This window comes from Diospyros lotus, chromosome 14, assembly GCF_014633365.1.
Source record: "Diospyros lotus cultivar Yz01 chromosome 14, ASM1463336v1, whole genome shotgun sequence".
NCBI classification, from domain to species: Eukaryota; Viridiplantae; Streptophyta; class Magnoliopsida; order Ericales; family Ebenaceae; genus Diospyros; species Diospyros lotus.
Genome location: NC_068351.1, coordinates 34,734,910 through 34,745,716, shown reverse-complemented (window position 1 = coordinate 34,745,716; position 10,807 = coordinate 34,734,910). Strand labels below are relative to the sequence as shown.

At 32.6% G+C, this 10,807-nt stretch overlaps 1 long non-coding RNA gene across 1 annotated transcript; it reads left to right on the top strand.

Annotated features, from left to right (window-relative positions):
• The first annotated feature begins 405 nt into the window (after window positions 1-405).
• Window positions 406-2,062, top strand: LOC127790815 (uncharacterized). The gene is made up of 3 exons (XR_008020828.1): window positions 406-511; window positions 607-662; window positions 1,706-2,062. It is a non-coding gene; the product is annotated as an uncharacterized LOC127790815 (long non-coding RNA).
• Window positions 2,063-10,807: the final 8,745 nt, after the last annotated feature.

The window sequence follows — 10,807 nt, the reverse complement described above, 5'->3', positions numbered from 1 at the left end:
ATAATAATTTAATTGAGTTACTAATTTATTATAATAATTTAATTTAAAGTAGTCATATATATATATTTGGTTGATATTAACAATAATACTATTAAGTATAAGAATCATAATATTAATAAACATAAGAATAATAAATTATTTATTAATAACCCTAAGACTAAGGGAGTTGCGTGAGTGCTGAGGTGTTAAATTAGCTAGCTCAAGTGAATATATAGGTTTAAAGTGATGCCTTGCTGTTTGCTGACTTATGGCAAAAAAATCATTTTATTTTCAGTAATTGAGAAGCGCCAACGACGCCGTATTAGAAGAAATTGGGGCAGCAACGTGGCTGCCCCTCTTCCAAGCATTTCCCTCTTAATTTAACGTCTCTAATCAGCCAATTAAACAGGCTATTGGAGCAATTAGTCGGCAGCAGCGGAGGAAATCGGGAAGAACAGCGACGTGAATTGGGAGATTTTGGGTGCTGAAAAATTGGATTAAATTAGGTTTAATCTGCGATTTAATTATCCAGGTATGTAGAGCAGCTAGTGATTAATATTTTGTACGGTCAGAATTTCGTTTTGCGTCTAATTTTATTAATTTTGACAAATAATTGGGATATTGCAGTTTGTATAGTTTTTACTACTTTTGGACCAAACGAGCCTAAGGATATCTCTGATAAGGTAAGTTCTTCTTACCTATCTCGTCGTTTCTTTCGTTGGCGATTTATTGGACCTCCCTTCGTTTGTTTCGGCTATTAATTAATTATGAAGTTTTAAACGGTTAGTTTAAGATTTAATTTATTAAATGGATCTCGTGGGTTTTATTCGTTGGTTGCCTACGGGGGTTTGTGCCACCCCCTGCCTGTTGGGAATGATGCCGTACTCACCCGGGGCTAGGTTCTTAGTTGTTGGGTATTATTATTGGATTTTTGGTTATTTATTGATTAGAGCAGTTGTGCAGTGGGAGCAGGGATTGGCTGTCCGGTGTAGGTGTGACTGTCGTACGGTCTGTCTTAGGCCGTCAGATGGTCTCTCCTAGTCACTGACTGCTAACCGGTGCCAGACACTGCTGACTAGCTTTGCCGTTATGTGATCATAGCATGATTGTTATATTTTATTCTTGTTGCATGGTTTGATGTGCACATGGGTACCGGCTACATATTGGGATTGTCATGATTTGATTATGCTTGGTCACGGACATTCTAGTTGGCTAGGTTGCATCCAGCATGGGCATATGCATCGCGTGTGATTTACTATGTGGGCGGAGCATGGCCTGATGCCTGGATGTATGGGCGCCTTGTATCATGTTGATGCTCAATACGCCATTGCATTTTATGTGCATTACATGGATACTGGTATTATTTAGTTCTCGGACGGGAGTACCATTCCGAGGGAGCCTTTGGCTCGGCTGTCGGGAGTACCGGCAGGGATACGGGTGATGGGAGTACCGACCCGGGACAGTGCGCATAGGCTTATGGAGATATATGTTGTCTTTCAGGGCAGCGGCAGGTTGGTATGGTACTTGGGTGCCAGGTGTCTTATGTGGGCCCCAAGAACCGGTATGTGCTTTTATTACGCAGCGCTATTGTTTGGTTGCGTCACATGGCTTGTGTGTACATGTGGGTTTGTATTTAGGGTGATCTCTTCTTCGATTCATGTTATAGCCTTCATTTTCATATAAACTTGCTGAGTCTTGCGACTCACCTTGCTTTCCATCATTCCAGGTAAGGGTAAAGCGAAGGCCGAGGGCGAGGATCGCACCACCTAGCAGCCAGCCGTGTTGGTAAGATGTACAGCTAGCTGCCCCCGTCATCTCTGATGTTTTGCTAGAGTCGTTGTCTTTTATTTTTTACTGTGCCAGGTTGTCATTTGTACCTTCTATTGTTGGTGTTAATGTATTGTAACCTGTACAATCGGCCAAACCAACCAAGAGCAAGCGCGGTAAAAATAGAAACAGAAAACGAACGCAAGAACACAACGATATACGTGTTCGGATCAATAGATCCTACTCACGGTAGAGGCTCCGCCTCTAGTCAATCCACTAATAGCTTTCGGTTACAACCAGATTACAAGATCACAAGAAGAACAAAAACGTATTGCAAATACATCAACTAGAATCAGAATCTAAATACAAGAACAAGTATATAATCTGTTCTACCGATCTCAAGATCGTGTCAAGAATCTGAACTATCAGCTATACCAAATCTCTCACGCTTCAGGCGATTCAACAATAGAGATTTAAAGCAATACAACCTTACCGTGATCTTACCAATAAATCGAAGCCAAACGAACAAGATAATGATTCACAAGCGAGAGAGAGTCTCACTTCGAAAGCGCCGAACAGAGGGTTTCAAGAGAGAGAGAGAGAATTGCAGATCTGTAGATATTAGGGCAAGAAGCTGCCCTTAAATAGCTGCTGCAATCGGCTGGGCTTAGGCAAAGCAAATGGGCCACATGAAAGATGGGCTTGCTGCACAAAACTAATCTCGGCCCAAATGGCTAATGGCCCAGAATATAAACAGCAAAAATAGCTCACAATATAATCATCAATTTAATCATGTATCCAATTAAACATTAGTTAAATGAAACCCAAATATATATATAACAGCACATATCAGTTATATATAAAAAATACATTTTGAATCATAATCCTAATAGTTGGCACAGGGTCTGTATGTATTTTTATATACTTCATGATCGTTGTATTAGCGGGGTACTTGTGGGCATGCATGTTTACCATTTTGCTTCCGCTATTAAATTTCTTATTTATGCATGCTAAGGTATTTTTGTCTTTTGTCTATTCCTCTTCCCTTCTGTGAGCGCACTCGTTCGGATAGACCGGGTGGTTGGGATATCTGAGCGGGGGTGCTTACAATAAATATATAAAATATTAATTTTAAGTATGAAAAAGTAAAAGTTGAGTTCAGCCAAACTAATCAAACTTATGGGATCAATTCATTTTTTTTCTAACATGGCTTTGTTTCGATTAATTTTTCTTAAAATTTAGATTTTTGATTTTTGATTCAATTTTTTTACTAGAAAAATTGAATTATTTAAACAAACCAAACTTTAAAATGATATGATTTGTATGTTTATAAAACGATATCATTTTCTTGAATTTTGTATATTTTTTTATCGATTACTTCTTGATTTATTAAGTTTTTTTTACATTTCTTTGGTTTCATCAGTTCGATTTGATTCATTTATTTGGGTTCAATTTTTTTTTATTATTAGTTAAATCGATTTTTCAGATTAATCAATTAGTTCGATTCAATTTTATTTATCGACTTAGTTTAATCGATTAAGGCGTGTTTGATAGCTAATTTTTTTTAAGAAAAAGATAAAATTTTTATCCAATTTCCAACTTTTACATTGTTTGCCAACCATTTTTTTTTCCAATGAACTCATTTTCCTTACAACGGTCACGTGATGATGACATTTTTTTTCAAATTATGGAAATCAAATTCCTTAGGAGTAGGAGATGAAATTTTCTTGGCAGTTGAAAGTAAGGGGGGGCGGCAGCTAGACATGGCCAAAATTGAATCGGACCGGCGGTTCGAACCGGAACCAGACCGGCCGAAACCAGACCCGGAACCGGCCGAACCGGAACCGGATTGAACCGGCGAAATTCGGTCCGGTTCCGGTTCAAGGTTCCGGGGAACCGGAACCGCCGGTTCCGGTTCCGCGGTTTCGGTTCCACGGAACCGGAACAACCCCCCCTTCCCCCCACCACCCCCCCCTCCCCCCGTGCAGCACCCCTCCCCCCCCCAACGGTCCAAAATTGGACCGTTGGCAGCCAACGGTCCAATTCCAATTTTATTAATTTTTTTTTTTAATTTTATAATTCCTATCTATATATATCCCTCCCTCCCCCACTCATTTTTCACACTTTCTCTCTCTCTCTCTCTCTCAAGTCTCAAGCTATTATTCTCTCAATTTTGTCTCTCATTTAATATTTCAATTTCAATTTCTTCAATCTCCTCATTTTGTTATTTATCAATTTATTCAATTATATTGTTAATTATTTATTACTTGTTACTATATTATTTTATCATTATTATATTTTTTTATTATCATACTTTTTTCAAAAAAATGGCAAGTGAAGGTAGAAATTTTTAAAATGTTGAAAATGTTGAGTTTGAAACTCAAAATTTTCAAACACAAGAGAGTGAAACTCAACAAAAGGGAGGTGGAAAAATTTCTACTTCTGATATTTTTAATATTCATTTCAAGAAAACACCAAAAGGAGATGGTAAATTTGATGTATCTTGTAATTATTGTAATCAGGTATACAAATTCAAGCAAGGAGGTGGATATGGTACTTTCGCCCGACATTTGCAAACAAAGCACCCGCTCAAGGTTGGATTGAGCCGCGATCAAACACAAATATCCGGGTTTGCTACCTCTTCAAACTCTCCTCAATTATTTCATTATAATGAAGCTAATTGTAGGTCTGGTTTAGCTGAAATGGTAGCAATTGATCATTTATCTTTTAGTTTTGGTGAAAAATTAGGTTTTACTCGATTTTGTCAAAACTTTGTTAATCCTAGTTTTAAATCAATTCCTATAAATACTTTGAAAAGGAATTTGTTAAAATTGTTTAAAAACTCAAAAATTGAATTGATAACATATTTTCAAAACAATAATATTAATGTTTCTATTTGTAGTGATATTTGGAGTGATCATTGGCAAACTCATTCATATATGGGTATTACTTGTCATTGGGTTGATGAAAATTATGTTTTACAAAAAAGAATTCTTGCGTATCGATGTTTTGATGAAAGTCATAATGCTGAAAATATTTGTAGATTAATTCAACAAATTTTACAAGAATATAGATTAGTTAATAGAATTTTTTCAATTTCTTTTGATAATGCATCGGCTAATACTGCTTCTATTAATGAATTGAAAAGAATTTGCCAACCAAATTTTGGTGGAAGATTTTTTCATGTTAGATGTGCATGCCATGTTTTAAATTTATGTGTTCAAGATGGTATTAAGTCACTTAATTCTTATTTAGATCCAATTAGAAATGTTATTTCTTATATTTGGGTACACCCTCGAACTGCAAAAGCATGGGCACATTTTTGCACCTCCAATGGTCAAACCCCAAAACGTTTTTCAAAAGATGTCCCTACTCGTTGGAACTCAACTTTTAAATTACTTAATCAATCTTTTGAATATAAAGATTTATTGTGTTCTTTTGCAGCAAATTATATTCCACAATATCCTATTTTTCCAACTATGTGGAATGTTTGTAGTTCAATTTTGAATATTTTACGAATTTTTAATGATGCTACTCATACACTTAGTAGTGTTTATAAACCAACTTCACATCAATTTTTAATAGAAGCAATGAATGTGGCCGGTGTATTAATGGAAGGAATTAATGTTGAAGAAATTTGTCATGCTGTTTTAGAAATGAGAGAAAAATGGTTACGTTATTATCAATTTATTCCTGAAATTTCTCTTGTTACTATGGTATTTGATCCTAGGTGTAAATTTGATGGTTTAATTGAGTGTTTGTCTAACTATTATTCGTTGTTAGGATTAGAAAATAATGAAGAAATTGATGTGAATATTATAATTTCTAAGGTTAGAACTTTATGCAATCAATTATATGAAGCATATGTTATTGCTCCTAGTAGTGAAGAATCATTTCCATCCATGGCTTCGCATTCCTCTTCCTCCCAACCAATGAAATGGGGTCATAAATTTTTAGATCAAAAGAGGAAAAAACCTAAACCGAGCTCACATTCGGAGCTCGAAACTTATCTAACCACAGTTTTTGAGTTTGGTGATGATACAGGTTTAAATTTTGAAATTTTGGAGTGGTGGAAAAGGCACAAGGAGATATTTCCAACTCTTGCAATTATTGCAAGTCAACTTCTTGCAGTTCCAGCTTCAACTGTAGCCGTTGAACAAACATTCAGTAGTGGAGGCAACATTTTGGACGAAAGAAGATCAAGATTGGCTCTAGAATCATTGGAAGCTCAAGTTTGCCTCGATGATTGGGAAAGAGCTAACATGCGACGTCAAGAAGAACTTATCCATTCATCATCATCTGACGAATGGGTTAATGATAGTTCAACAACGGCGACTTCCGACTCCAATGAAGATGCGTAGGATCCAAGTCCATATTTTATTTTTTTTCACATTTGTAAAAATTAATTACTTGTATTACATTTTTGTTGTAATTATTTTTTAATGAAATTAAGTCTAATTCTATTTTTTATTTTTTATTTTTCACATTTGTAAAAATTAATTACTTGTATTACATACTTGTTTAGTTGTTTTAATTATTTTTAATGAAATTATTACTTATATTTCTTCAATTTTTAGTAGTGTTTTTTTATTAAAAATATGGTTGAGAATATTTATATTTACAATTACATTTAACAATTAAAAATCGAAACCAAACCGAACCGAACAACGGAACAAGGACCAAAATTGAATACAACAATATTTAAAAAAAATTAAAAAAATTCGGTTTGAACCGGAACCGTTGACCGAACCGGCTCAAACCGTTGACCGAACCGGTCCAAACCGTTGACCGAACCGGCACGAACCGGAACCGGAACCGAACCGTCCCAAACCGCCCTTGGGCGGTTCGGTTCAGGTTCAAAGATTTCTTGAACCGGAACAGGCGGTTCATGAACCGTGGCCATGTTTAGCGGCAGCTAGGGGATGAGGGAGAAAGGTGGGTGGAGTAGGGTTTGCAAATTATTTATATTTTATATTTTTAATAATTAATAAATATAAATATATAAAAAGGAAAAATAAAAAATTATGTATAAATTATTTTTTTGGAAATCAAAAAAAAAATAATTTGTAGTTTTATTTCTTTGAGAAAATAATTTAAAATACATTATTATTTTAATTTTTCTGTACAAGATTTAATATTTTTCCATACATTTTTACCATTGAATTTCATGAAAAATGACCAAATTTGATGAAAAATATTACCAATCAAATACCAAAAGATGAAAAATAACATCATTTTGAGTGTCAATAAAATGTCATTATAATGTCAAAATAACATTTTTTATAATTGTAATTTACTTTTAATTTTTTATGTAAAATTTAAATAAAATCAGATTTGTGAGACTATATTATCAAATTTCATTTTTTAGGGCCATTTTTAATCTCCTCTAGACATCATTCTTAATAGTATCATTATCTTTTTATTTAAATTTATAAATCATATGACATTACTATATTAGCAATAATATGTCCCGACACAACTTAAACTCATAATCAAAAACTCATAAAAAAATATAAAAACTCACTTTTGACGGTTAAAAAGAATGGCGCGAATAGTTAAGGTGTTATACGTGCACTTAGTTTTCAAATAAAATTTATTTATTACATCTTATTTTCAACGTCAAAATAAGTTTTTTATTAGAGAAAACTCGAGAAGTCCCTAATCAATAAGATCATTTTACCATCTCTAAAACCTACAGTCCTCTCCTCTTAGCCTAACCGATCAGATAGGTGAGTCGTAGTCCGAAACTCGAGACCTAACCTTCAATCCAACCTAATATAATTTTTAATCTAAACCAAAAGAAGAGTACTAGAAGGCTGTGCTAGCTTAGGTTACACGAAAATAAAAATAAAAAATAAATATTATACGAAATAAAAATAGAAAGTTAGCATTTTTAAAAAATGTAGGAAACGAAAATATGTAAACAAAAAAAATATAAAGGTATTTTTATAAATATAATTTTTATACTTATAAAAATTATAAGAAGAAGACTTTCAATTTTGACTTGAAAATTTTGAGTCCCTAATCTCTTTGTAGAGGAAACATATTTTTGATATTTTTGTAATATTATAAAATGATTTTAAAATATTTTAATATAAAAAATATTTTTAAAATGTTAAAACGACATCCGAAACCGTTTCCGTGGATCATAGCTTGTGCCAGCTGTGGAGGGTGTAGAGACGGGAGGGGTTCAAACATGAAAAGAAGATAGAAATAATAAAGAAATGAAATTAAATGAAGGCATGTGCATGTGCTCTCTCTCGGTTTTTGGGTGGTAGGTTGTACAGCTAAGATGGAATTTCTTTCATTCCAATATAGTTTTAAAATAGGGTTAAATGAATATTTCTATTATTATAATTATTAAATTTTAATTCTTGTTATTATTTAATTCCTTTTTAAATTTTCTTTAAATTCTCTTAGCAAAAATTAGCACGGTATTTATTATTATTAACTTCAAAATCACTCGATTGTAGGATTTACGTTAATTCTAATATTAAATAAATTTTATTTTTTATTAACGCATATTAGGACAATTATTATGAACTAAATCTGATAACAAATCAAAAGAGAAAATGAATTATAACAAAAATTAAAATTTAGTAATTGTGACAACTAAAATTAAAATACAATGACTTATTTATTACTTAATGTAAAGTTCAATGCCTAATTTTGTAATTTACCTTATAAAATAGGGATTAGTAATAAGGGTTTTAGTGAAGTTGGTCGGGTGATCCAAAATCCAAGTTGAATCTGTCTATTTCTAGCTTTTCTTTTTAATAATTAAATATGTTGCGAGGATAATTTGTCTTTTCATGTGTTGGATTCGATCTTAATTTAGTTCAACTTGAGTTCTCTTATTGTAGATACATTTGGCATAAGTTAGGCTCCAATTAGACCATCAAGCAGGACCGGCTTAAGAACTTAGGGGTTCTAAGCCATCATTAATTTAGAAACCCCAACCCTTAATGAAAAATTGAAAATTTATTAATTTTATTTTAATAATAAAATTAAAATAATTATTTATTAAGCTAACGGAATTAAAGCTCTAGACAATTGTCTCACCATCATACTCCAACTGGCCCTGCCATCAAGTCTACGAAAGTGATTTCATTCAATTTATATAAGCTATATAATTATTAAAATTGGGTTGATTTAGACAATTAGATAATGACGTAATCACCATATCAATCCAAAAAACAAAAGTAGATTAAGGGTGTATATAAATTGGTCAAAATCGACTAACTTTATGTAAATCTATAAACAAACAAATTTATTGATTTTGTTTTAATTTTATCCGAAAGCGGTAAGTATCCCTAATTTTTAAAGATTCTATTATTTAATAGAGGGATAAATTAATTATTATGAAAAAGAAAAAACAAAAGAATCAATAATAGACGATGGCTCGATTAATTTTGTGATTTATTAAGATAAATATATAATTATGATTTATTTTATTTTATTTTTGTTCGAAAAGAATAAGAAATGCTTAATTAATATATTTTATAAATTTATTTTAATAATTATAATTATTTTATATTTAAAAATATATATATGATGAATCTTTATCAAGGAAAGTGAGAAAGGGAAAGAACAAAAGGTGAGAAGGTGGGGGGTTGCTTTCATGTCTAATCAAATGTAATGAATATATCAATCAACCCACCAACCTCATTGCATCTCCGAAAGGACCACCCCACCTTCCCCCCCCCCCCCCCCCCCCAATCTCACAAAGGGATATTCTTTTTTTTCTTTTTCTTTTTGTTAATTTTTTCTACACACGTTTGAGAAGCCGAGTTCTACTGTCTCTTTTCTCTGTCTCTTATCAAATTAATATAAAGTGATGTATATTAATAAGGTCATAAAACTCAATGTTATTTTTTTAAAATTTATTTTGTAATTAACAAAAAATAAATTATCTCTTCCAAATGAAAAGATAAGTTTTGTTTAGACAAAATACTTTTAGTTAGACAGAAATAAAAATATTTTGTCTAAAAAAAATTCATTTCTTCATATGAAAGAGATGAGTTTTTTCTTATTAATTGGAGAATAAATTTTGGAAGAATAATGTTTAATCTTATGACATTATTAATACATATTATTATATATTAATTGAATGAGGTGGCTTAATTTGATTGGAAAGACCGCCAAGATGACAAGGGATGGGACAATAGATCACAGCTCTAATAAGAGGTATGACTCGAGGGTTATGTACATGTAAAGTAAAGATTTGTTGTATATTTGAATTAATTAAACACATAATAAAATATATTAGTATCAAAGTGTCACATTGTCATCTTCCTTCCGAGATGGGCTAAATTTGGCTAGGCTTGGCTTCAATGGAATTGAGGGGTGCGTTGTGCCTCTGATAAATGGAGTGGGAAACATCAGTGGTAGATAGAAAATTACCTTGTTAAAACAAAGGATGGCCAACAATATTTTGCATGAGCATAATCATCGTTGTTTTCGTGGTTAGGAGCATTTGATGAACCAATTGGCTTATCTGATTCAGAATGTTGTTTGGATGTGTCTTTCTACTCTTAAGGGTTGGCCTTTGTCCATTTATGATGCATTCTCTTGAGTTATCTTATATAGTCTGTAACCTTTTTAGAGTTTCTGCCCTAAGAGTCCTTGTATATTTTCGATCATGTTATTAGTTTTTTCTTGGACTTTTCTTTCTTGTTGGGGATATGCCAAAACAATGCTTATATACAATTTCTTTTTTTCAGTGTTATAAATTTCTCAATAAAAAAAAAAATGTTTATGTATAGATAGTGGTGGAGGCAAGGGGTGGGAGGGGGGCTAAAGCCCCCCATATTTTTTAAAAATAGATTTTGAACACTAAAAAATAATATATTTTTATTACAAGCCCCCACCCCAGCTCCCCCCCCCCCTCTTCCTCATTTTCTTTTCCAAATTCTGTTAAAATTCTAGTTTCACTCTTGACTTTTGTGGTTGAAAAAAAAAAAATTCTATTGATGAAGTTGACGATTGAAAAAAAAAAAATTCGAAGCCCCCCGATTAAAAAACCCTAACTCCGCCCCTGTGTATAGATAAAGGAGGTAGC